General features: G+C 37.6%; 1 pseudogene; it reads left to right on the top strand.

Moving 5' to 3' along the window:
* Positions 1-3728: 3728 nt before the first annotated feature.
* Positions 3729-4876, top strand: LOC133055840 (large ribosomal subunit protein uL3-like; annotated as a pseudogene).
* Positions 4877-6443: the final 1567 nt, after the last annotated feature.

The raw sequence follows: 6443 nt of genomic DNA on the forward strand, positions 1-6443 counted from the left end.
GGAGCCCTGTGAGCAACTAGTCCACAAAGTCAAAAAGAGTTGGACATGACAGCATGCACGCACGCACTACCTAGATATTTCAGTTAGGAACTGGGGCACAGAAATCTGCAGGCAGAGGGCGCTGAGCTGAACACTGTGCAGACTTTTGCATTGGATACAACTTTACTTACTTATGTTGCTGATTCTGTACATTCTGAGATTGCCACTAATTTTAATGTCAACTGCACTTTCTCCCACTTATGATCCACTTCTTGCTAACAACACTTTTCTTCTGTTTATGGCCTTGTATCTCCTTAAATCTACCCAAATTGCCAATTTCTCATGGTCTAACCTTCCAGTCCTCACATCCTGAGCTGTAATTTCTTACAGAGCTTCATTAGGGGCAATAGATTTCTGCCCTTCCTATTTTCCCAGCTTGATTGTCCATATTTTCTTTTCTTTACTAGACCAATTGTATTGATAGATTACCAAATAAATGGAAGCAATGGTCTGTATCTGTATTGGGTGATGATTCAGGAAATGCTGAGTTGTGTTTTGCTGCAGAGAATTTTATGCTATAAGAAGAAAGTAACAGAGAAAAGATGATTTTGGCAGAAGTTGAGGTAGTATCTTGATCCAAAAGGGTCATCCTAATGGCCTTGGAAAAGAGAGATAATCATAATACAAAGCCAAATGATGAAAATCAGAACACCAGATTAGAGTAAGAACGTTAATTCTATTCATCCATTCATTCCATTTACCATACTACTGTTCAGGGAATCTTGCAGATCATTTTTAGAATTCTGCCTACCACACCCCAGTACCTTAATAATACCCAGCACCTTGAAGGCATCTCCCCTGATAGCTCAGCTGGTAAAGAATCTGCCTGCAATGCAGGAGACCCTGATTCAATTTCTGGGTTAGGAAGATCCACTGGAGAAGGGATATGCTACCCACTCCAGTATTCTTGGGCTTCCCTTGTGACTCAGCTGGTAAACAGTCTGCCTGCAGTACGGGAGACCTGGGTTCAATCCCTAGGTTAGGAAGATCCCCTGTAGAAGGGAAAGGCTACCCACTCTAGTATTCTGGCCTGGAGAATTCCGTGGACTGTATAGTCCATGGGGTTGCAAAGAGTCAGACACGACTGAGCAACTTTCACTTCACTTCACCTTGAAGGCACTCTGAACTAGATCCTGTGCCTGCTCACCTAAAAATCTCATAATGTCTTCCCATTGACACACAGTCTAGTTTATAATAAATGAATTAAAAACAAAGAATGGAAAGCAGAACATGAAAACATTTCTTCCCAGAAGAAAGTGACTTTTTAGTGATTACTCAGATCAGCGGCTCTTTAGAGAGGCTGGTCACAGCTGTAGTTTAAGTGCAGAACATGCTCTGTGAGGCTTCTTGCAAGATGAACAACACTGAAAATTTTTACATAGAAGCAATTTGTAAAAAAAAAAAAAAAAAAAAATATTTACATGCAGAACCAGGCAACTTTCTTGTGTTTTATGATTTTTCTTAACTTTCCCTACTGATGGCATTTATTGTTCACTCTGCAATGAGAATCTGTCACAACATGGCAGCTCAAAGCCATTAAATGCTGACAGTCATAGGGCAAGCTTTCAGTCTAGCTTGTAGGTCATTCTCTGGATTTCTGTTATAAATAGAATCTTAAAATTCAAGACTATGTTTGTTTTTATTTATTTTATTCTTTTCAAATGTTAATGGGTTTTCTTTCCAAAGACCTCAAATTAGTCTCTCAAGTTCCAAATTGAATTCTCAATATTGAATTCGTGGAGTTACATTTTTCTTCTCCTCTTCCTGTTTAAGAGATTTAGCCTTGTCAACCTTTTCATTAAGTGGCAATGCAAGGATCAGAAGGTAGAGAGTAAGCATTCTCAGAAAATCTCAATAATAAGGATAGGAAAATTAAGACTCAACCATGGCAGAAAAATTTTTTTAAGCAATTATCTCATAAATTTAATTAGTATATGCAATCAGTGTAAATTATCCTAAACAGAATCTTTACAAGAGGGATTTGAGCAGGAAATACTTAACACAATTATTTTATTTGGTTGATATAAGCCTAGTATTATACTAGACATGTAAGTATTTTAAAATTTTGATATTTTTTCATTGTATGAGAACTAACTCTGAGTAGGACAGATGTTCCATAAGACTTCGAGGAGACAAGAAACTTATTTAAATCTTAAACTATAGGTTTTAGCATATTGACCTCCCTCTCTCCACATTTTTATAGTCTATAATTTGTTTATCAGTTTTATTTATATAAATCTTGAGCCTTCCCGAATTCACTTAGAGATAAGCATGACAAGTTTTAGAAATAAATGATATAATAATTCTTAGACTTTGCATAAATTTCTTGTGCATGAACTGAAAAGCAGACGTAGGGGAAAAACACTTCTCAAAATTTAATCCATAGTAAATTTTAACAAACAAAAATATTTTTTAGGACTTTTTATTAGGAAATCTTGCTTCCATTACCATGGTTGAGTCTACCCTTCCAGAGCTCATGTTTATACATGTCAATTTTACTGCACACTCTAGTCTTAATTAATGAATATTGCTCATAACTGAAGAAAGAAGTAATTATTATGAAGGTTAGTGCCTAAATAACTGAAGAAAATGTTTCAGCATATTGGATATTTCTAGCAAATGAATAGTCAAAAGGATAAAAAGTATAAAATTAATTCTCTAACAGAAAACATTTTCTTAATTGTTCTTTGTGTGTTAGTCAATCAAAATCTGGTGTTTTCTACGGTCAGTGGACTTTTGTTTGTCAGGAGGTGAGGGTTACATTCACTGTTAACTGATTTGTTCACATATATTTTATTTCTTTGTCAACACAAGTTTCTCATGAATTGTATAAATCCTTGCTTATGAGTATATTTTCTAAAGTTCAACGAAAAATTTTATTTGAAAAAAATTTTATTTAGATAATTCATTTTAATTACTCTTGCCAACTTAGTCAATGTATCCTGGATCAATGAATCAATGTTAATCCCTTAATTATCTTCTTAGTGCCTCTTCTCTGATTTTCCAACCAATCAAAACAAACAGCTTATCCTATTTCACTGCTCTCAATATCTTTCATAACTGTCCTGTGATGTTTAAAGTTGAAGATAATTCACATGTGAAATACGCTTATCTTTAATGTATCCGATTTCTTAAAATTCTCTGCCTTCAATGAAACCTGAAATTTAATTTAAAGCAAAGTTCAAAATAAGATCTGTGTAGCATCCATGCCAGTACTTTCACTTTGAAGATTTATGACCTGCTGCAGCCTAGCTTTTTTCTTTTTTTAAATAGGAATGAAAACAGTAAACATCAGAAAGAAGGGATTTTAGCTCAAAGGAAGTTGAAAACTCATAAGAAATTATCTGTCTGCTTTGAATGAATCCATGCATTCCAGCCTTGACAAATTTATTCTCAGAATAATGAATTTGAAGGTATTATTTCATGGCCACTATCATTATTCTTGGAAAAACACAGGAAATGTGAATGATGTTATGACCAAAGACAGATACATAGCTCCATTTCCAAAATGGTAGATTTTGGAAACATGTGTGATATTTTTAATAAATTTAAGAACAGCTTGTTAAAGTAGTGGGCAATGACCATATATGATGAAAAGTGAAGATTATTGAGTATCAATATGAGTTCCCTGGAAGGAAACCAATCCAAAGTAACATAAAGTTGCTGTACTGGCACCTTCAGATGGCAGGATGCCTCACAGGAAGTTCTCCAGTCCCGGGGCTTCCTGCCTTGGAACTGCAGCAGCTGGCACCACAGGAAGGTGAAGAGCTTCCCCAAGGATGACTCTTGCAAGTTTGTGAACCTCACAGCCTCCCTCAACTACAAGGCTGGCAGGACCCACATTGTGAGGCAGATTGATATGCCAGAGTCCAAGGTGAGCAAGGAGGAAGTTGGGAGGCTGGGACCATAGTGGAGAAGCTGCCCATTGTGACTGTGGGCATTGTGCACTACATGGAAACACCTAGAGGCCTCTGGACCATTGAGAATGTCTTCATTGAGCATATTAGCAACAAGGTCAAAAGACCCTTCTGTAGGAACTGGCAAAAACCTAAGGCCTTCACCAAATAGTGCAAGCAAGGCAGGCTATAGATGGCAAGAAGCAACTGAACAAAGACTTCAGCAACATGAAGAAGTACTGCCAGGTCATCCATATCATCGCCCACACCCAGATGTGCCTGCTTCCTCTATGCCAGAAGGCCTACCTCGGAGACACCCACATTAACAGAGGCACTATGGCTGAAAACTGAGCTATGCCCATGAGAATCAAATATTTGTCAGTATCAGATGATTGATGTCATTGGGGTGACCAAGGGCAAAGGCTACAAGAGGTGACCAGCTGTTGGCACACCAATAAGCTACCCTGTAAGACCCACCAAAGACGGCACAAGGTTGCCTTCTTTGAGTTGTATTATCCTGCCTGGGTAACCCCCCTATAGCTCTGACTGGGCAGAAAGGCTACCATCACACACCAAGATCAACAAGATCTACAAGATTAACCAAGGACACTTCATCAAGGAGGGCAAACTGATCAATAATGCCTCTACTGATTATGATCTGTCTGACAAGAACATCAACCCCCTGGTGGCTTTGTCCGCTATAGTGACATGACCAATGACTTTGTTATGCTAAAAGACTGCATCATAGGAACCAAGAAGCAAGTGCTCACCTGCAAGTCCTTACTGATGCAGACCAAATGGTGAGTCCTGGAGAAGATGACTTCACGTCTATTGATCCCACCTCCAAATTTGGCCTTCACAGCTTCCAGGCTGTGGAGGACAAGAAAGCATTCATGGGACCACTCAAGAAGGACAGAATTACAGAGGAAGAGGGGGCCTAATGTCAGAACAGATTGTACAACTGGTAGTATCTCAATAAAATGATTTTCCAGTGCAGAAAAAAATGTAAAAATGTTCTTTCTTCTATAAATTTTTAATGTTACTGATCAGCAAAACACTCCCAAGATAATATATTAATTTCAACAAAGAAAATATCATATAAAACTCTTGAAAATAAGGTAACAAATATGAATTTGAACAATAGTACTCTTAAAAGGAATACTTAAGTATTGATTATGGCTATTGATGATTCTGAATAAAACTTCTACCATAACACTATAGTTTTCTGCCTATATTTGGCACTATTTAATCACTGATTGGATGAGAAAAATGGTTTTCAAATCACATAATAATTTTAATATCAGTTAGATATTTAAAGCTGCAAAGATTTGCTAGAGTGATATTCTAAAATAGCTAAAGTCCCTTGAACCAAAATCAACAAGGCAATGATTAAGTATATACAAAAATAATCTAAGAAGTCACACACAGTCCATCATGAAAAATCTGGTTTCACAGTTCAGTTCAGTTGCTCAGTCATGTCTGACTTCCTGTGACCCCATGGACTGCAGCACGCCAGGCTTCCCTGTCCATCACCAACTCCCGGAGCTTGCTCAGACTCATGTCCATTGAGTCAATGATGCCATCCAGCCATCTCATCCTCTGTCGTCCCCTTCTCCTCCTTAATATTTCCCAGCATCAAGGTCTTTTCCAATGAGTTGGCTCTCGTGTCAGTTGACAAAAGTATTGGAGCATTAGCAAAAATACTTCCAGTGAATATTCAGGGTTGATTTCCTTCAGGATTGACTGGTTTTATCTCCTTGATGTCCAAGGAACTCTCAAAAGTCTTCTCCAACACTGCAGTTTGAAACTATCAATTCTTCAGTGTTGCCTTCTTTATGGTCCAACTCTCACATTCATACATGACTACTGGAAAAATCATAGCTTTGACTATGCATCTACAGATTTTATAGATGTCAGCAAACAGATGAGACTTAATGCTAATGAAGAATACAAAATGAGAAACTGTAGAATAGAAAAATGGAAGAAATAGAGCTAAACCTGAGACATTTTAATATTTTGAGGTCAAATAAAGAGATAAATCTGTTTGAGAAGGAGGAATAAAAGGAAAAGTCAGGAGAATATTGTGCTACAGAGGCCAAGACAAGAGATGATTTCAACAATGAAGAAGTGGGACTTTCCTGGGCTAAGACTCTCCATTCCCACTGCAAGAGAACCAGGTTCATTCCCTGGTCAGGTAACTAGATCCCACATGTTGCAACTAAAGATTCTGCATGCCACAACTAAGACTTCTGTGCAGCCAAATAGATTTTTTTTTTTTTTTTAATGAAGAAGTTATCAACTAAGTAAGATATTGCCAAGAGGTTGAGCAAGATGAGGAAAAATAAGTGATCAAAGCGCTGAAGAATTGATGCTTTTGAACTGTGGTGTTGAAGAAGACTCTTGAGAGTCCATTGGACAGCAAGGAGATCCAACCAGTCCATTGTAAAGGAGATCAGTTCTGGGTGTTCATTGGAAAGACTGATGTTGAAGCTGAAATTCTGATACCTT

Source organism: Dama dama, chromosome 5 (assembly GCF_033118175.1).
Source record: "Dama dama isolate Ldn47 chromosome 5, ASM3311817v1, whole genome shotgun sequence".
Lineage (NCBI taxonomy): Eukaryota > Metazoa > Chordata > Mammalia > Artiodactyla > Cervidae > Dama > Dama dama.